At 34.9% G+C, this 21886-nt stretch overlaps 1 protein-coding gene across 4 annotated transcripts in view; it reads left to right on the forward strand.

The window, feature by feature from the left end:
- Nucleotides 1–21886, forward strand: part of ACBD6 (acyl-CoA binding domain containing 6) — a 198279-nt gene that overhangs the window by 107609 nt on the left and 68784 nt on the right. The window lies entirely within an intron of this gene.

Below are 21886 nucleotides of genomic sequence, written 5' to 3' on the forward strand. Positions count from 1 at the left end.
TGGTTCTGTACCTAAGAGTAGAATTTCAGAGTTGTATGGTAATTTGATGTTTTTGAGGAACCTGCAAACTATTTCCACAGGAATCACACCATTTTATGTTCCTGCCAGCAATGCGTGAGGGTTCTAATTTCCCCCCTGCTTTGCCAATACTAATTTTCTTGTTTAATAGGCCATCGTAATGGGGGCAAAGTGAAATCACGTCTTGCTTGATTTTGATTTGCATTTCCTTAACCACTGGCAATGTTGATACCTTTTCCTGTACTTATTAACAAAGTCTGTATCTCCTTTGGAGAAGTGTCTGTTCAAGTCTTTCACCCCTTTTTAAATTGAGTTGTTTGTCTTTTTGTTGTTAAGATGTGAGAGTTCTTTATATATTCTGGATTGTAGACCTTTGTCAGGCACATGATTTGCAGGTATCTTCTTCCTTTCTGTGAGTTCTTTTCACTTTTTTTTTTTTTAAAGATTTTTTTTTATTTATTCAACAGAGATAGAGACAGCCAGCGAGAGAGGGAACACAAGCAGGGGGAGTGGGAGAGGAAGAAGCAGGCTCACAGCAGAAGAGCCTGATGTGGGGCTCGATCCCAGATCGCCGGGATCACGCCCTGAGCCGAAGGCAGACGCCCAACCACTGTGCCACCCAGGCGCCCCTCTTTTCACTTTTTGATAGTGTCCTTTGGTGCACAGGTTTTTAATTTTGATTCAGGTCTAGTTTATCTGTTTTTTCTTTTGTTGGTTGTGCTCTTGGTGTCATACCTAAGAAACCACTGCCAAATAAAAAGTCATTAAGATTTACCCTTATGTTTTCTTTCTTTTTGTTTTTACTGTAGCAAAATATGCATAACATAAAATGTACAAAACCATTTTTAAGTGTGCAGTTCTTTGGCATTAAGTACATTCATATTGTTAAATCATCACCACCATTCATCTCCAGAAGTTTTCCTTCTTCCCCAACTGAAATTCTGAATTCTTAACTAACTCCCCATTCCCCCATCTCCTAGCAATCACAATTCTACTTTCTACCTTCATGAGTTTGACTATTCTAAGTATCTCATATAAGTGGAATTTTATAATGTTTGTCCTTTTATGACTGACTCATTTCACTTAACATAGTATTTTCAAGGATCATATCCATGTTAGTAGCATGTACCAGAATTTCTTTCCTTTTTAGGGGTGCCTGGGTGGCTCAGTGGGTAAAGCGTCTGCCTTCAGCACAGGTTGTGATCCCAGGGTCCCGGGATCGGATCAAGCCCCACGTCAGGCTCCCTGCTCTGTGGGGAGTCTGCTTCTCCCTCTCCCTCGGCTCCTCCGCCACTCGTGCTCTCTTTCTGTCTCACTCACTCTCTCTCTTAAATAAATAAAAAATTAAAAAATAAAAAGAATTTCCTTCCTTTTTAAAACTAGATAATATACGATTAAATGTATATACCACATTTTGCTTATCCAAATATCCATCTATGAACACTTGGGTTGCTTTCCTTTTCACTGTAGTGATGAGTCCTCCTATGAGCGTAGGTAACAAATGTTTGAGTCTTTGCTTTCACTTCTTTTGAGTATATACCCAGAAGTGGAATTGCTTTATCGTATGATAATTCTTTGTTGAATATTTTGAGAAATCACTATACCATTTTCCACAGTGGCTACACCATTATACTTCCATCAGCCATGCACAAGTGTTCCAATTTCTTCACATCTTTACCAACACTTGTTATTTTCTATATTTGTGATAATACGGATCTTACTGAATGTGAAGTGGTATCTCATTGTGGTTTTAATATGCATTTCCCTAATTTCTGGTGATGAACATCTTTTCATGTGACTTTCGGCCGTTTGTATATCTTCTTTGTTTTTGTCCTTTGCCCATTTTTAAATTGAGTTGTTTGTATTTTTGTTGTTAAGTTGTAGGAATTCCTTATATATTCTGGATGTCAGTCCCTTGTCAGATATATGAGTTGCAGATATTTTCCCCCATTCTGTGAATTGTCTTTCACTCCATTGATAGTGTCCTTTGATGCACAACACTTTTAAATTTTGAAGTCTGCCTTACCTATTTTTTCTTTTGTGGCCTGTGCTTTTGGTATCATATGCAAGAAATCATTGCCAAATTCAGTATTTTGAAGGTTTTTCCCTACGTTTCAGAGTTTTATAATTTTAGATCATATGTTTAGGTCTTTGACTCATTTTGAGTTAGTTTTTGTATATGGCCTAAGGTAGGGGTCCAACTTCATTTTTTTGTGTGTGGATAGTCTGTTTTCTCAGCATCATTTGTCGAAATGTCTTTTCCCCATTGAATGGTCTTGAAACCCTTGTCAAAAATCACTTGATCATGTATGTGAGGGTTTAGGCTTTATATCCATTCCATTGGTCTATATTTCTGTCTTTGTGCCATTACCACTGGTTTGATTACTATACATTTGTAGTAAAATTTGAAATCAGGAACTGTGAGACTTCTAATTTTCTTTGTCTTTTTTTTAAAGTTTTATTTATTTATTTATTTATTTATTTATTTATTTATGGAATGTCTACACCCAATGTGGGGCTCAAACTCACAACCCAAGGATTAAGAGTCACATGCTTCTCCGACTGAGCCAGCCAGGTTCCCTACAACTTTGTTTCTTTTTCAAGATTGGTTTGGTTATTGTGGCTTGCTTAATAAGCTGGAATATTTTTTTTTTTTTTCAAGAAACGTCATTGGGATTTTCATAGGGATCGCATTGAATCTGTAGATCACTTAGGGGAGTATTGGCATCTTAACAATGTTAAGTTTTCTAACCTGTGGGTTGTTTTCCTTTTATTGGTTTCTCTAATATTTTTCGGCAGCATTTTGTGGTTTTCAGTGTATAGTTCTTTCACTTCCTTGGTTATGTTTATTCCTAAGTATCTTATTCTTTTTGACACTATTGTAAATGAAATTGTTTTCTGAATTTCCTTTTTGGATAGTTCATTGTTAGTCTTCAGAAACACAACTGATTTTTGCATGTTGATTTTGTATCCTTCAACTTTGCTGAATTTGTTTATTAGTTCTTACAGCTTTTGTTTAATCTTTGGCGTTTTTCTACATATAAGATCATGTTTGTTGTCTATAAACAGAGATAATTTTACTTCTTCCTTTACAATTTGGATTCCTTTTCTTTTTCTTTTTTTTTTTTTAAAGTAATCTGTACACCCAGCGTGGGGCTCAAACTCATGACCCCAAGATCAAGAGTCACATGTTCTACCAACTGAGCCAGTCAGATGCCGCAGGATTCCTTTTATTTTTCTTGCTTGCTTGCTCTGACTACGCCTTCTAGTACTGTGTCAAATAGGAGTGATATAAATGGGTATCTTTGTCTTGTTCTAGGTGTTTACTTTCAGTATACTAGATATAAAATGCTTTTCTTTACCTAACACTGATTGCCATATATATCCATTCCAGTCCAGCCTTTTAGGTCTTATGGAAGCATCCTGGCTCTTTTCATTAAGCCTGAAAATTTTAGTTCTAACTACACTCTCCATTTCACCCTAAATTTCTTATTTGACCTAAAAGAAATCTCTAGTTTCTTTACATGTGCCTTCTCCCATGTCAGCACATTTTATCCATTCTCATGCTATTATATTCATCCTCATCTCCATTCTCTCTGTTTTTCAACTGTTACAGCCACGTGGGAAAAGCCTAATTCTGATTAAGCCAGTTACCTTCCCTTTACACATGTATACCTAGTCTCCGGGCAAATCTAGAAAAAAAAAAATTATACAACTCCGATATTATCATAACTTACGGTATCCATCTTTAATTTTTCATTCTCAGATTCTCTCTCATTTCACAGAGAATAGGAGAAAGCTTTATCACCAACCCAATTCTCAGCCAATAGGTCAAAAACATATCTCTTCTTGGCTATCCGCCAGACACTTCAAAGTCACAGTATCTTACAGTGAACCTACCATCTCTCAACAACTGCTACTACCCCTCAGTGTAGTTGGCACCATCATCCAACCAGTTTTCCAGGAATCATCCTTGATTCTGCTCTCATTTTCATACCCATTCAAGTCCTGTAGGTTCTGCCTTCTAAGTAGATCTCCAAATCTACCTACTTCTCTATTTCAACGTTTCTAGTACACTAGTTCAGGCCTCTTAAATTATTTCAGCAGCTCTGAACTATATTTCTGCTTCTAATCTTTATATCCTTCAGTATATTTTCCATTTTTCATCTGGAGAGTCTTTCTATAATGCTAATTTGCAAATGTTTTCTTATTTACGTTTATTTTTTAAGGCAAAATCTAAATTTCATGTGCCCTGGAAAGCCCTTCATGATCTTACATCTCCACTTACTTCTCAGCATGCTCCTTGCTTGTCTCCCATTCCTGGTGTGCTAAGAAGCTTCATTACTTTGAGGGACTTGACATACTGCTCACCTCTTGGCCTTTATATGTGCTGTTTTCTCTCTCCTTCATTCTCCTTCCTATGCCTCAGCTTACACATCACTTCCTGCGGGAAGCCTTCTGTCACTCAGCCACTTAGACAAACCCAGTAGTTTATAGCTCCCTGTTCTTAAGCTCATCAAAGAGTTATCACAGTGCAATCACTTTGTACTGTAAGGGCTGATTACATGTCTGTATTCTCAGCACTACCGTATACAGGTACTACAGTTTGGTTCTATCACCAGTGCCTCACATAATATCTGACACACAGTAGTTGCTCGGTGATTATTGAGTAAAGGAATATTGGCTTATAAAGAAGTTGACAAAATATTAGAAAAATAGAACATGAGTACCAGAAAGGACCTAAGCATTTACCAGGACTTTTTGGGTGTCCCTGTTGCTTTGTCAGAAGAAATACTTCTTTTCCCATTAGACATGTGTGCATTCTTCTTGGGCCAGTTCTCTAGCTTTGAGTCATAGGTCAGATCATAGCCTGCTGCCATAATTTGCCTTGAAATATATATATATATTACATTGATTTTTTTTTAAGTGGGCACTATGTATTAAAAAAAAGAAAAAACCTTGGGACGCCTGGGTGGCTCAGTCAGTTAAGTGTCTACCTTCAGCTCAAGTCGTGATCCTTGGTTCCAGTTCCCTCTCCTGGAGACAGATCTGTTACTAGTTTTATATATATCCATGCAGGATATGATATATATATTATAAGCCTGTGCAGTAGCGATATGATACAAACTACACACACTATTCTATAACTTGTTTTCTTTATCTTGGAGATTATTCTATATCAGTATAGACAGTGCTACCTTACTCTGTTTAATGGCTGCATAATATTCCTTTATAGAGATGTATCATAATTTATTTAACTGGTACCATATAAATGGACCCACGTGTTGAACATCCTTTCCTGTAACCAAGAACCATTTGTATTTCATTTTCTGTGAAACATCTGTTCATATGTTTTGCTCAGTTTCCGTTGGATTGATGTTTTCTTCTTAATTTAGAGGAACTTTTTATATATTAAGGAAAATTAGCACTTTATGATAAAAATATTAAAGTTTTTCCCCATGTTTCCTTCTTGTACTTTCATCTTTTCATGGTTTCCTTGATCCATCTAGAATTAATTTGTGTCACATGTGTGTAATCGACATTTTATTTTTGTCCAGATGGTGCCAACTTTATTTTTGTGTGGATGATTAATCATTTGTTCAGTAATGTATATTGAATAATCTTTCCTCTACTGATTTGAAGTATCTTTCTTTTTTCCATATTCTCACTTTCTGTAGGTATTTCAGTGTGTTTTGGGGGCTGTTTCCTGTTCCGTTGCTCTGTTTTTCTGTTCATGTACTTGTACTATGATGTTTTAAGGATTATAGCTTCAAAATATTTTTTAATATCTGGTAGGATAGGTTTCTTCACTACTTATTGAGAAATTTTCCTGTATTTTTACTTGTTTATTTTTCATTATCAACTTTTAAATTATGTTTCTATCCCTTGCTTCCCCTATCCACTACCATAAAGTTAAGTAAGTTAAAAAAAACAACAAAGTATTGATGCACTCATGTCTCTTATTTGGTTTGCATTGTTAGGAGGTATTTTGGAGGGAGATGTTCCCAAGTTAGAAGTAACCTGAGGTTTCGGTCTATATTTTTCTTGTATTATGTTTGGTTAATATAAGACAAACAATCCAAAAACTGCCTTATGTGGCCTATGGAATACTCTTTACAGAACACCAGCTTTAATGCAAAGTAAAAGTTCCATGTAGGTTTTTAGATGGATCATTTAGGACTATGTGCAGCCAGTTTTTTCCTCGACATTTTTGTATTCACAGAACTTCTTTATATTGCCCTAGCCTCGAGTTTCCTTTGTTATTGACAATCCTAATCCATATGATCTAGCTTCAGTTAAGGGACCGCTCTTGGCTTTGTCAGTTTGGATTGCTAACATGCTTCCAAGTCACAGGGCTTTTGGAGATTACCTCTCAGAAGAGCTTTCCCCTTGTAATTTCTTCTTTGGTTTCGTTATTGAAAACTCTTTTCAAATATAGACAATACAAACATAATAAATGGAAGGAAGGGTTCATCTCCCTCATGATTCAATCTTTCTTAAACAACATTATTATTGACTGGCCTATTGGTTGCCAAAAAGGAAAATCAATTTTATTAGAAGTATTTGCTTGGCCACAGATCTTGGTACTAACCCAGCAGAGACAGGCTGATGTTATCAACTATCTGAAGACTAATTTTTACCATTAGCCTGAAACGGAGTAGTAATTAGAGATATGTCAAAGTCTACTCTGTGTTTTTCTGTCATTTTTACCCGTCAGTATATCTCATACATACTTTTATTGCACTACAGTTTCTACATTCCATGACTGATGGAATTGGAACTTTTTATTTTATTTCTAAGAAAGATCCTTTATAGATTTCATTTGTTATCTGGTAGTATTATGGACACAGTTTTGTCTCTTCCACTGCTTGGTATTGATTTTTAGTTCTACTCTGGAAGTTAAGTTCTTAACCATATTTGATATTAGGATATGGGTTAAATACACACACATACACCCCACAGACCTTTTGAGTAATTTTGATCTTTCAAGCCCTGGAGAAAGATTAAAACTACTCCCAAAGCACACTGGAAGTATTTGAATGCTGAAGATTTATTACTAGGTTTTCTAAGATTTACTGTAAAGTAATACTAAGGAACTCAGCAGGGTTGGAGGAGAAGTGGGAGCATCTGTGGTGTTAGGTGTTTACACTGTGTACTAGGTGTTAACATGCAGTTCAAGCGGAAAAAATTTTGTTTGAGTGGTACTGAAATGTTTAAGACTTGGCGATTTATAAATTACATAAACTTATGGTTTATATGATGGCAGAGAGCACCATACTGTCTGTGACTATGTGTTGTAAAAGATTTCAAAAATATGAGATGTTAAATAAACTTATTGTGGTGACCTTTTCACAGTATATACAAATATTGAATCATTATGTTGTATACCCGAAACTAATATAGTGTTGTGTGTCAATTACATCTCAGTTAAAAAAAAAAATAAGATACTGCGGAATGAACGAATAAATGAATGAATCTGAAAAAAAAAAGAAATTCTATCTCCGTATGTAGTTTTATGAAATAAATAGAAAATGTATTTTTTAAAAAGCATGGGAATAATGACAAGTCTAGATTTCACCAGCGTGTTGTGGGGCTTAAAGTAATGACAGTAGCCTCTCTACCTCAAGCTGTCTTGCTGCTCCTGGCCAAGTCTACTCCTCCACCCCAAGTCCACCAAGAATATTTCTGCCAACAGAGACTTCTTGAGACTGCTGTTTATTATGTCACTGACCTGGTCAAAACTCTCTAATGACTGCACTGTCCATAGGACAAATTCCAAACTCTCTAGATTTGAATTCAGAGTTCTTCATTATCTGAAAAAAGACAAAAAACAAAGTCATGAGAAAATATAAAGCAGTAAGTAAAACCATCTATAATTCTATTATGTGTGTGGGTTGGGGGAGGGGTAAGATATAAAACAGTTTTTTAGTGTTTACTGTGTACCAAGCATTTTATATGTATTGTCTCTCTTAGTCATCACATCAGTCCTATAATGTAGGTGTATTGTTATTTGCATTTTACTGGTGAAGAAACAGGAGGTTGGGAAGTCCTAGAGCTAATAAGTGACAAAGTTTAGATTTGAACATGTCATTCTGACTCTAAATAAAGCCCAACCTCTTAACCGCTCCACTGTAAAATTTGAGCACATTTTAGTCTCATCTTTATTTTCTCTACTTACACGTATATAACATATTTTAAAGACATTTGGTACAGGGACGACTGGCTGGCTCAGTGGTAGAACATGCAACTCTTGATCTCAAGATCGTGAGTTTGACCCCCATGTTGGGTATAGAGATTACTTAAAAAAATAAAAAATAAATAAAAATTGAAGTAAAAAAAAGAAGATACTTGTAAGTATTGTACATAGAGTAGTTTTTCTTTATTATTTAAAAGAATTGACATATAAAATACATTTAGTGAGATGCGTATAATACAAAAATCTTAAGGACACAACTTAATACACACACACACAACTATGCAGTTACCACCTGTAACAAAGTAGAACATTTCCAAAACCCCTAGTGGGTTTGTTTCCTTAAGCAACTTCCTATCAATATCAGTCCTCCCACTCCCACTCTGAGGGAACTATTATTCGGACTTTTATTGCCATCAATTAGTTCCACCTCTTCTTGAAATTCAATGTTTATAACATATATTATTTTGGATCAGGTTTATTATGCTCGATATAACATATGCTCAATATAATATATATCCATCTTGTTACATATATCATTTGTTCCTTTATTGCTGTATAATGTTTTTTTATTGTATGCATGCATATACCACAATTTATCTATTCTCCTGTTGATGGACATTTAGTTTTTTTATTTTTTGCTCTTCAGTTTAAGGAATATTGGCTATTATGAGTAAAGTGGCTATAAACATTTTACATGGGCATATACACATATATTTTCATTTCTCTTGGGTATATATTTAGGAGTAGAATTGCTGGATCATATGGTAACTCTATGTTTAACCTTTTGAGGATAAACTTATGGTTTTTCAAAGAGGCTTCCCCATTTTACATTCCCACCAGCAATGTATGAGAGCTCTACTTTTTCCACATTCTTGTCAACATAGCCATTTTAGTATATTTCATTTGTGGTTTTGATTTTCATTGTCCTAATTGGTAATGATGTTGAGGATCTTTTCCTGTGCTTATTGGCCACTTTTGTATGTTCTTTGAAAGGTAAATGTCTTTTCAGATCCTGTGCCCACTTTTTTTTTATTGGGTGAAAGCACAATAAGCTTTTTTTAGAAGCAAAATCTGTTGAGGGATATAATGGACCCAGGGCCAGCCCTTTTGAGGTAAATCATCATTTGTGTCTTTTGTTGCCATCCTCTCTTCTGCCTGAGGTATTAATCTGGGTGAAATCAGCTTTGAAAGGACCGATAATGGTGACCTCAAAGGGAAAATATGTCATATCAGAAGCCTGAAGGGTGTGAGTACAATGGAGTAGGTTGGGGACTTTGCTTAGGTGATGGTATTAGTAGTAGGATAAATGAAGTAACTGCCTGAATCAGACCTTTTATTTTGTTTTTGGCAATTTTCTTTTAATCTCCCTAAATTCTCTAGCCATCATCCAGAGGGACCCCCAAAGAAAAGGAACTAGGGTAGTTTTGTGTATTCACCTAATTCTATAGGTGGTTTCTATACCTCAAACAGCTAGAGCAGATTAATATTAACTATGTCTAGGGGAAGGGAAGGAAAACTGAATGGGAAGAAATCAGAGAGGGAGACAAACCATGAGAGACTCTTGACTCTGGGAAACAAACTGAGGGTTGTGGAAGGGGAGGTTGGGTGGGAAGGTGGGATAACTGGATGATGGATGTTAAGGAGGGCACATGATGTGATGAGCATTGGGTGTTATACGCAACTGATGAATCATTGAATACTACATCTCAAACAAATGATGTAGTATATGTTGGCTAATTGAATTTAAATTTTAAAAATCCATATGGAAAAAAGAAAAAAATGTCTGTCCCCATTTTAAGAATTTGGTTGTCTCTTTATTAATTGAGTTGTGAGATTTTTATGTATTATGAATACAAGCCCCTTATCAGGTATATGATTTGCAAATATGTTCTTCCATTCAGTGGATTATCTTTTTACTGGCATAATAGTATCCTTTGAAACACATTAAGTTTTAATTTTGATGAAGCCCACTATAGTTTTTATTTTGTTTGTGTTTTTGATGTCATTTCTAAGAAATTTGTTTCATCAGAGATCATAGTGATTAAGCCTTTTTCTTCTAAGAGTGTTACATAATGTTATCTCTTACATTTAGGTTTTTGATTAATTTTGATTTGTATATAATGTGAGGTAGAGGTCCAGCTTTATTCTTTTACATGTGGATATCCAGTTGTTTCAGTGTCATTGGTTGAAAAGACCATTCCTTTCCCCCAGTTGAGTTATTGTAGGACCCTTACCAAAAATCATTTGACCATAAGCGTCAGGGTTGAATTCTAGATTCTCAATTCTCTTCCATTGATTGATATGTCTACCCTTATGCCAGTACACTTCTTTTGTTAAATTTATTCCTTTGCTGAGGTTTTCTGTTTTTCTCATTTATATAAGAATGCTCATAACTCTTCATTGAAATATTTTATGACTACTACTTTAAAATCCTTGTCAGATAATTCTAACATCTGAGTCATCTTGGTGTTTGGTGTATATTGATTGCCTTTGCTTATTTAAGTTCTGATTTTCTTGGTTCCTGATTACTATGGCTTTGTAGTATGTTTTGAAACTGAGAAGTGTGAGCTCTCTGACTTTGTTCTTTATTTTCAAGGTTGTTTTTGCTATTCTGGGCCCTTGGATTTCCACATGAATTTTAGAATCAGCTTACTTATTTCTGCAAAACAAAAGGCAGTTGAAATTTTTATAGGGATTGCATCGAATCTGTAGATCAGTTCGGGGAGTAGTGCCATCTTAAAATATTAAGTCATCTCATCCATGAAATGTCCTTTCATTTATTTAGGGCTTATTTAATTTCTTTAAATGATGTTTTGTAGTTTTCAGTGTATAAATCTTACACTTCTTTTGTTAAATTTAGAACTAAATGAAAATTATATAACTGAAGACACAATAACCGAAATAAATTCCCTGAATGGGCTCAATACCATAAGGAGATGACAGAGAAAAGAATCAGTGAACTCGAAGTCAGATCAGTAGAAATCATCTAATTTGAAAAACTAAGAGAAGGTAGATGGGACAGAAATCAATAGAGATTCCAGGACCTGTGTGACAATTACAGAAGATTTCATTTTTTTGTCATCTGAGTCCCAGAAGCAGAAGAAAAACAGTGTGAAGCTGAAAAATATTCAAAGAAATAATGCAGAAAACTTCCCAATTTGATGAACAGCATTACAGATTAAAGAAGCTGAGCAAACCCAAAATAGATAAATCTGAAAAATTCTAAGCTAAAATATGTCAAAATCAAACTTCCAAAAATTAAAGAGAAGAAAACATTGAAAGCAGCTAGTAGGAAAGAATGCATTATTTCTATAGGGAAACAGTGACTCAGATGGTTTTTCATGGAGGCCAGAAGGAAGAGGCACCACATTTTTCAGGTGCTGAAAGAAGAGCTGTCAACTCATAATTCTATAGCCAGTGAAAATATGTTTCAGGAATAAAGGTGAAATATCCCCCTGCTTGTGTTCCCTCTCTCGCTGGCTGTCTCAATCTCTGTCGAATAAATAAATAAAATCTTTAAAAAAAAAAAAAAGGAATAAAGGTGAAATAAAGACATTCTCAAATGAAGAAAAATGCAGAGCATTTGTCACCCACAGATCTACTCTAAAAGAATGGCTAAACGGAAGTTCTTTAAAGAGAAAGGAAATAATAACAGGAGGGAACTTGGAACATAAAGAAGAGAAACAACAATAGGATGGATGAAAATAGGGATAAAAAATAATATACTATCCTTTACTCTTGATTTTTTTAAATTACACTTGACCAGCAAATCAAAAATTTTAACATCATGTGATGTTAAATATCCTACTGATCCATAGGAAATATTTAAGACAATTACATTGGGGAGGGGAGAATTTCTAGTTTCAGCTCCAAAATTAAAGAACATAGAAATACCAGTCCTTACAACAACAAAAATAATAGTGGAACACATTGACAAGACCAATGTCAAGGAGCTTACCCCCCATGTTTTCTTCTAGTAGTTTTGTGGGTTTAGATCATTAATCCATTTTGAGTTGATTTTTGTGTGTGGTGTAAGATAGGGGTCTCAGTTACTGAGAGAATTGTCTTACAATCTCCAATTATGGTTTATTTACTTTTTCTTTTATGTTCCTTTTTATGTGCCTTCAAACTTTGTTATTAGACATAATCTAAAATCTTGTTGAATCGACCCTTTTATCACTGAGAAATGGCTATTTAAAATCTATTCTTAGTGTGTAAATGTATTTTGTTCAATATTATATAGTTAATCTGAAAGAAGAGCTGTCAACTTTTCACTGAGTTGGCTTTTATCTTTTATCACTGAGAAATGGCTATTTAAAATCTGTTCTTAGTGTCTTAAAATGTATTTTGTTCAATATTATATAGTTACGTCAGTTTTTCTTTGGATAGTGTTTGCCTTATACATATTTTTTCTATCCTTTAAATTTTACCCTATTTCTGTGTTAGTCTGCTTAGGCTGTCATGACAATATACCACAGACAGAATGGCTTAAAGAGCAGACATTTTCTCACAGCTCTGGAGGCTTCAAGTTTAAGAGCAGAGGGCTGACAGGGTTGGTTTCTGGTGGGATCTCTTGTAGTGGCTTGCAGACAGCTGCGTTCTGACTTGTCCTCACATGGCATTTCTTCTCTGTGCTCACAGAGAGGTCTCTGGTGTTTCCTCTGCTTCTAATTGGACAACAGCCCCTTTGGATCAAGGCCCTACTCCTATGACATCATTTAACCTTAATTACCATCTTAAAGGCCCTGCCTCCAAATACAGTCACACTGGGGGTAAGGGCTTCAACTTACAAATTCGAGGGGAGCATAATTCGGTGTATCAGCTATGTCTTTATATTTAAAGTGTGTTTCATGTAAATACCGTGTAGTTAGGTCTTGGTTTTTATTCAGATCTTTATCTTTTAATGGCAAGGTTTAATTTATTTACATTTAATGTAATTAGTGGTATTATTCCATTTAATTTTGGCATCTTTCTTTTTTTTTTTTTTTAGATTTTTATTTATTTATTTGACAGAGACAGCCAGCGAGAGAGGGAACACAAGCAGGGGGAGTGGGAGAGGCAGGGGGAGTGGGAGAGGAAGAAGCAGACTCATAGCAGAGGAGCCTGATGTGGGGCTCGATCCCAGAATGCCGGGACCACGCCCTGAGCCGAAGGCAGACGCTTAACCGCTGTGCCACCCAGGCACCCCTGGCATCTTTCTGTTTGTTTTCTGTTTGTTTCACCTGCTTTGTTTCTCTGCTTTTTCTTTCCTAATTTTTTCTGTATTATTTTTTTATTATTTCATTTTGCCTTCTTTAACGGGTATTTGCTGTCCTTTTACAATCATTCTTTTAGTGGTTGTGATAGAAATTACAAAATAGTCCCTTATTACAGTCTGCCTTAAATTAATGCTTTTGCCTCCTCCTGACTACGTAAAATCTTAAAATGGTACAATTCTGTTTGTTTTTTGTTTTTTTTTCTGCTTACGTTGCTATAACCGTGATATATTTTTACTTCTGTATTTGCTATGTAGCTCACAGGAGACTGTTTTGGCATTGAACAGTCAATAGTTTTTTATCTTTTGCACATAAATGATGCTTTTTCATTTCTTCTCTTTGATGTTTTTTCATTGTTTTTTTGTACTTTCCTGATTCCATCTGGTATTATTTTTCTTTTGCCTCAAGAACTTACTTCAGTATTTCTTATAATATTGACTTCTAATGATGGGTGACCTCAGCTGTCATTCTCTGAGTATGTCTATTTCACTTATAGTTTAAAAAGATAATTTTGCTTGATAGAGAATTCTACGTTGGCCACTTTATTCTTTCCGCCCTTTAGAGATGTCATTCCATTTTCTTCTAGCTCTCATAATTTCTTCTTAAAAGTTAGCTGTAAGCCTTACTGTTCTTACCCTGAGGATGCTGTCTTTTGGTCTGACAGCATTTAAGATTTTCCCAGTATATATCATTTTCCAGGAGTGACTAAGTGTGTGTTGTTGTTTAACTCTGCTTAGGGTCCACTGAACCTTTTGACATAACTTTTCTTGATTTTGCAAAATTTTTCACTGTGATGTCTTCGGATATTGCATCTGCTCCATTCTCTTCTCTGATCTGGAAGTATAGTTTCTCATAGTTTAGACCATTTGGCATGTATTCTAAAAATCATATATTCTCTATTATTGTTTTTGTTTATTTGTTTTATATTGCTTTTTAGTTCTCTAAGTGCTCCAGTTTGTATAATTTTTGTTGACCCATCTTTGTCTTTGATAAGCTTATCTTCTGCTGTTAAGACTGCATTGAGTACTTAATTACAAACATAATTTTTCAGTTCTAGAATGACCATTTGATTAACTTTACCTAATCCCTTTTTATATTGAAATTTTTCATCTTTTGCTCTATTTTCTTTCATGTATTTGCAATAATCATTTTAAAGTTCTTTTGTCTTAATTTAAATAGCTGAATCATCTTTGAGACTCCTGCTTTGGGCTCTTTCTTCTTTATTGTTTATGGATCACAATTTCCCACTTGTCCACATGTCTCAATAAAATTTTTTTTTTTATTTTGAAACAATCTCAAATTTATACAAACAACAAGAGTGTATTTGAACCTTAAACCTTGAACTAGAAGAGTATTTTGCCAGCATTATACCCTGTCACCCCTATACAAACAAGGACATTCTACTATATAGCCACAATTCAACTATCACAATCAGGATATTATCACTGTATATTACTGTCATCTAATCTTTATACATCACTCAAGTTTTGCCAGTTGGACCTTGAGGGTCTTTTTTTTTTTTCTTAAAATTTATTCATTCTATTTTAGAGAGCATGAGCATGGGGGGGGGGCAGAGAGAGGGGGAGACAAGCAGACTCCGGATGAGTGCGGAGACCGACTTGGGGCTCAATCCTAGGATCCTGAGGTCATGACCTGAGCCTAAACCAAGAGTCAAAGGCTCTACTGACTAAGCCACCCAGGTGCCCGCCTAGAGGGTCTTTTCTAACAAAAGGATTCCATTTAGAATCACACATTGCACTTAATTATCATGTCAAAAAGAGCCTAAAGATCTCCTTTAGTCTGGAACAATTTTACAGTTTCTCCTTGACCTTTATGAATTTGATATCTTAAAAGATTATAGACCAATTATTTTTTAGACCGTTTCTCATTTGGAGTTTGTCTGATGTTTCCTCCTGATTATGCTTATGCTATGCATCTCTAGAGGGATGTTGTAGAAGTGATACTGTATTCTTATTGGAACCTATCTGATAGCACATACTTTCAATTTGCCCCATTACTGATGGTTTTTTTGATCACTTGGTTAGGGTGGTGTCTGCCAAGATCCTTCACAATAAAATTACTTTTGTCCCTTTGTAATTCATTACTGTTTTGTGGGAAAGATACTTGGAGGTATATAAATATCCTGTCCTCATCAAAACTTCAATTCATGCTTTTATTTACATCAGTTCAGATTCATAGTTCCCTATTTTATTTACTATTATAATGCACTGTTGTCATTATTTAAATTTATGCTCAAATTGTTCCAGGTTTGTTCAGTGGGAGCCCTTCAGTCTGCCTCCTGTGTCTTTTTGACGTATGCCCATAATTCTTTGAGAATTTTCACATTCTGGCATAACAAGAACTCCAGTTCATCTTGAACTTTTCCCTTTCCCAGCCATGGAAACAGCAGTTTCTCCAGAGAGCTGTGGTTCATTTTAGTAGACAATGATATTTAGAAACCAAGATCTGAGTAATAGGTGTGCTCATTGCTGTTGGGCTATCACTCTTCCCAGATCCTCTGACACACGCACACACACACACACACACACACATACACATTAACATCTATGTTCATTTTTCTTTGTGTGCTCTGTGTGTGTGTGTGTGTTTACCATAAGTTCACAGGAGTACCTCTACTTCCAGTTGAATACCACAAGATTCATTAAATTTTTCTGTATTTGTAACTCTCTTTCTCTGACAGTGAGAAACCTGGCTCTCATTATCTTATCATATTTACTTATTTGATCAATCTCCCATTGTGTAACCAGTTTCTCATTGCTGTTGCCACCCCCTCCTGCATGGATGTGCTCATCATCTTGGAGTTCTGACAGTTTGCTCAGACCACTTTCCTGGAGGATGCTGTCCTCACACCTCTTTGTCTCTGACACTCTGAGATGGGTTACTTTCCCATGGGAGTGCCTTCCTCAGTCAGCTTAGGCTTCAACATCCAGTACCTTGCCAACTTTTGTAGATATATCTTCTTCACTCCACTTGGACTCTGACACTGTGTACCAGACCATCTTTCTGTCTGGACGTCTTCCTCATCCTTCATGAGCCCTGACACTTCTCATTAGGCTGCTGCCACTCCCAGTGGCACTCTCTTCATCCTAGTTAGTCTCTAATACCTTGCTCTATAACATGACTTCTTCTCTCTTCTCTACCCTTCCATTCCCATGGACACCTACTTCATTCAACCTTAACTATGCTTTTAAAACTGAACTATTCAATAAGAGAAGAGGAAGAGCTATATCTCATCATTTTTTTTATGGTATGTTGCACATATGTATAAAGAAGAATAGAAACTAAAGTCAGTGTTATTTTCCCCCAAGAGAGGAGCACCCCTGATCCTCTGTCAGATATATTGATTGGGGGGCTGATCGCCTAAGGCCAATGAGGAATTAAGCTAGGTTGGAGCTGTGTTGTAGCTCTAGTTGTATGTCTGCTTTCCTACATATCTGGGGGAGACTCTTCAGGGCTTTTGCTTGTGAGCCTATGGGTCTCTGCCTCCCTGCCTTGAAAGACTAATGAAGACTCCTTCTGATTCTTTCTGCTTTGAGCTTTTTTCTCCAGCTTCCTATCTCACACTGCTTCCAAATTTTGGCAAATGTGTTTATGCTGAGATTTGTTATTTGAGGTAGGCCCCCTTCTCAAACAGGACTGTCTCTCTGAATTATTGCAAGATAACAGATTCCTTTGTGTTCTTTTAGAAACTCTGATTTCCCACATGCCCCCTGAATTCAGAAATTAAACCATGTGGGAAAACAGCACTTTGTGTTTGGGACTTCTGAAATTTTTCAATTGTTGAGCCAACCCCAGGCAACCTCCAAAAGTTTTGCAGATTTTATTTTCCCCAGGGTCATCATTTTATTTGAGCCACTCTCAATCCTTAGCCTTTACACAGAATCCGCAAATACCACCAGGTAAGAAAGCATCAGGAGAGAGCTTGTTCTCTCTCTCCCTTTTTTTTATTTTTTTATTTTTTTTGAAAACCTGTTCTCTCAGTAGCTCTCTGATTTAGTTCACTCGATCCCTTTTGCTTCCATGACTCTTTATAAATACAATTTTTCAGTTTACCTAACTTTTTTTAATGTTGCATTAGGAAAATTATTATATCTTCTTATATCTTACTTGGAACCAAAAAACAGCCATATATGGTTTCTGTACTTCTTTTTCAGTTAATATTATATAATGGACATTTTTCCATATCATTTAATTGTTTTAAAGTTTTTTATTGTTTTTTTTCTTTTTAATAGCTTATCATACTGAGGGCCTTATATCCCTGGCAACAGTGGCATACATGGTATATGCAAGAATACACGAGAAACCGGAGTATCTGGGTGGCTCAGTTGGTTAAGCATCTGACTACGGCTCAGGTCATGAATTTGGGGTTCTGACATTGAGCCCCAAGCTGGGCTCCATGCTCAGCGAGGCATCTGCTTCTCCCTCTGCCTCTTTCTCTACTTCTCCCTTTGCCCGTCCCCCTGCATGTCCTCTCTAGCTCAAATAAATAAATCTTCAAAAAAGTTAAAAATAATTAAAAATTTAATAAAAAAGAATATATGAGAAAGCATAAGATGAGTATGGTTTATCTTTCCAGAGTATCCATTTTCCTTGAAGATTTGGGGAATACAAATAATTTAACTTAGAAGTAACTCTAAAAATCATTTTATAGGTAAACAAACATAGATATGTAATTGTGGACTAGGATATAAAATGTACATACTTTACTTAGGTAAAACAAGATTTCAAGGAAGTTTCTTGTTTTCAATAAGGCTATATAGTCACTTAAGATATTCTTTCAGTTTTTCGGACAAGAAGGCAGCTGGAGCTGGCAAGGTCACCAAGTCTGCCCAGAAAGCTCAGAAGGCTAAATGAATATTATCCCCAATACCTGCCACCCCAGTCTTATCAGTGGTGGAAGAACCGTCTCAGAGGTCTCAGAACCGTTTGTGTCAATTGGCCATTTAATAGTAAAACACTGGTTAATGATAACAATGCATCATAAAACCTTCGGGAGGAAAGAAGAATGTTTTGTGGACCATTTGGTTTTTCTGTGTATGTGTGTGGCAATTTTAAGTTATTAGTTTTTAAAAATCAGTACTTTTTAATGGAAGCAACTTGACCAGAAATCTGTCACAGAATTTTGAGGCCCATTAAAACAAAAGTTTAATGAGAAAAATATATATATTCTTTCAGTTTTTCAGTAATTTTTTTCCCAAGAGGAAGTAGTTTATAGTTTAGATTTATCTTATCTCCTTCTCTTTTAGTATTCAAATATGTAAATATCACTATCTCATTTACTAATTTTAGAAGACATGTATTAATCTTCTTTTTTTGTCTGCCTTTAAAAAGTCCTCCCTAGAAAATGGAGGGAAAAAAAAAAAAGGCCTGCCTTCTCCCTTTTACTACCTTTATTTTATATGTAAACACTATTCCTGGACATTCAGTATTAAAGTAAATATTTAAATTAGACTGAAAAGTTGAGATGTTTAAGCAAAAATAGAATATACTAGTAAATGACATAGCTGTCTTTTTTGTAAATTTACCAAAAAATATTTATTTTTCAAATTCTTAAATTCTTCTATACATTTATAAACCCACTTACAAATATATATCTATACACACACACACGCATGCACTATATATATATATAATTGACATGTATCTAGAGGTTATAAATCATAAAAGCTAAAATTTGAATCTCAGAATTATTGTAGTGACCAAGTACCTTGAAGCCATGGCATTCTTGTTGGAATAACATTAAACTAACTAGTTACATCACATTAAGTCACTTCTAAGATGATTTTTTTAACATTTTAACATCTTGAAATTGAGATATGTCTTTAAATCACTGTTAATCATTAAATAATGTAGTTGTCATTGCCTGTGTTTGAATAAAGTTAGGCTTTAGTTATTAATGTTGTCCCTTCAGTTGAGTTAACATTCATTGTATGATATGAGTATGTTGCAGATTTTTCCCCATTTTTTTCTTTTGACTTTATGATATCTTTTGCCATATAAAATTTGTTAATTTTTATGTAGTCAAATTTATCAGCCTTTTTATTGCCTCTGGCTTTTTAGTCATGGTAAGCTTTTTGTTACATCAAGGTTAAAGAGGAATTCACCTATGTTGTCTCCTGGTACGTGTATGGTTTCATGTTTTACATTCAGATCCCTGAATGTATGGTGTGAGATATGAGCTCTTTTTTGTCTTTTGCCAAATGGCTTCCCAGTTGTGTTAGCATCATTTATTTACAAGGCCATCCCCCAGTGACCTGAGATGCCACCTTTGTCCTGTACTAAATTTCCATGTGTTTGGGTCTGATTCTGGGTTTTATAGTCTATTCATCCAGTCTCTTTGTTCACTTACCAATACTACATGATTTGATAAAGAGGCCTCAGAGTAGGTATTGATGTTTGGAACAGCTGTAGTGCACTCATAGTTTTTCTTTTTAAATGTTTTCCAAGCTGTTCTACATATTCGTTTGTTTGTTTTATATGAACTTTAATACCAGTTTGTGTAACTTCATAAAATAGTTTGTTGGTGTTTTTAATGAGATTATATTGAATTTATAAATTAGGGAGAACTGATGTATTCATAATATTGAGTCATCCTGTTCAGGTATAGGAGATGTCTTTCCATTTGATCAAGTCTACTTTTGCATCTTTCCAGGAATACTTAAAATTTTTCCTCACATAGATTTTGAGCATTTCTTGTTAAATTTATTCTTAAATATTTAGTCTTTGCTGCTGCTGCAGACTGTTTAGTATTTATGTTTTCAAATAATTTTGAGATTTTTAGATTTCTAATTACTTTAATGTAGTTCCTGTACTATTTTTATGATGTTAAGTCATTGTCTACATTTCAAATATTTCAACTGTAAGGGAAGGTGTAAGATGCTAAATTTTAGTGATTTTCCTCACATATTGTCCTTGTGACCCTAATTAAGGGTCATTTGAAAAGTCTGGGCTAATGTGTTAAATCACCTGTATGATTTGCTAGAGAATTGCTCTAATCCCACTTAAGAATATGCAACTTAATGAAAGTCAGGTGTGAAAACAGAGGCTCTTTGCCAAAGCACAATACATTTTGTCATTCGATCTTTTCCTGCTGAGTGGCTCATTATGAAAATAGCCTTAGCTCTCAAATTATTTCTTTAATCCTTGATTCTCTCACACATTGTAAAGAGTCCAGTCCTCATACCAGTTTTGTTTTCTTACTAGATTACAGATATGTTTTGGGTGCTGAAGGAGAAATGTTTACTAGTGCTTGAGCTTAGAACCTTTCCATGGGAAAATAAAAAACCTTTCTCTAAAATGAAGGAAGTTTTACATAATCTACAGAACCCAAGTGAGTGCGTATGTGGTAGTGAGAGAGAAGAAGGGGAATGGAAATTAAATCCAATAACTGTACTTTTTAAAAATTTGTTTTTATTTTTCATTGCAGCAGTCACTTTCATGTGTGCCTGTTTCTTTCCTACAAGATTTGAAAAGAACACTTCCATACTAAAGGCTTGATAAATCACTGATTTATTGTCCTCAGAATGTACCTTTCAAATATACATGGAATTCTCAGCATTTTGAGGGCAGAGTTTGGGCTTTAATTTTGTATTGCTTTTAATATTCAAATTACTACTAGACTTCAACATTCTAATTAAATCTTTCTTTTACGTTCCCTTGAGCTAATCAAAACTCAAAATTTCAGTAATCAAAGAAGTAAAAGGTTTTTGCTATGTCAAAAACATCAATGGAAAATGTAGAGTTTTTAGGATTCCCTTTATAGGTTCTAAAAATCTTACAATTTCAGTATCAAATACCGAATACTCATCCCAGAATGTGAACATTCTTATATAATATTATTTACATTTTAAAATAATTTTTTATGTTTGGCTGGTAAATCATGAATTTAGAACAGTATATTTAGCAAATCCTGATTCCACTGATTATTGTTGATATCAGCATGATTTAAAGTTCTCATTGGCCAATATGTAGTCTGTCCCAGTGGATTATGGATTAAAAACAAATGTGTTTGTACTTTCTTATTCTTTGCAACTTTGGATATTGCCTTCTTGGTGACATTCTGATTTGTCTACTTTTAATGCATTAACCAGCTATAAGAAAAGTGCTTTTAGCTAAAGACTAGTACTTTTCTTAGATGATGGAATGTTTTTTTCTTGATGCTCTGAGATTATTAAATGTTTTTAAGTTATGTTCTTGCAAATGATTGCTTTGATGAGTTACTGTCTAATGAAACCCTAAAATAGCACCAAAGTGCTAAAATGGCAAGTACTTTGATTTTTAAATGCAAAGAAAATGTTTAGAAAGCTGAAATAGAAGGGGAGACTCCAATGAATGAAAAGAAATAAAAAGTAAATTAGGTAATCAAAGTCAGAGAAATTGATATTGGCAGGTTCTG

Source organism: Ursus maritimus, unplaced genomic scaffold (genome assembly GCF_017311325.1).
Source record: "Ursus maritimus isolate PB19 unplaced genomic scaffold, ASM1731132v1 scaffold_2, whole genome shotgun sequence".
Lineage (NCBI taxonomy): Eukaryota > Metazoa > Chordata > Mammalia > Carnivora > Ursidae > Ursus > Ursus maritimus.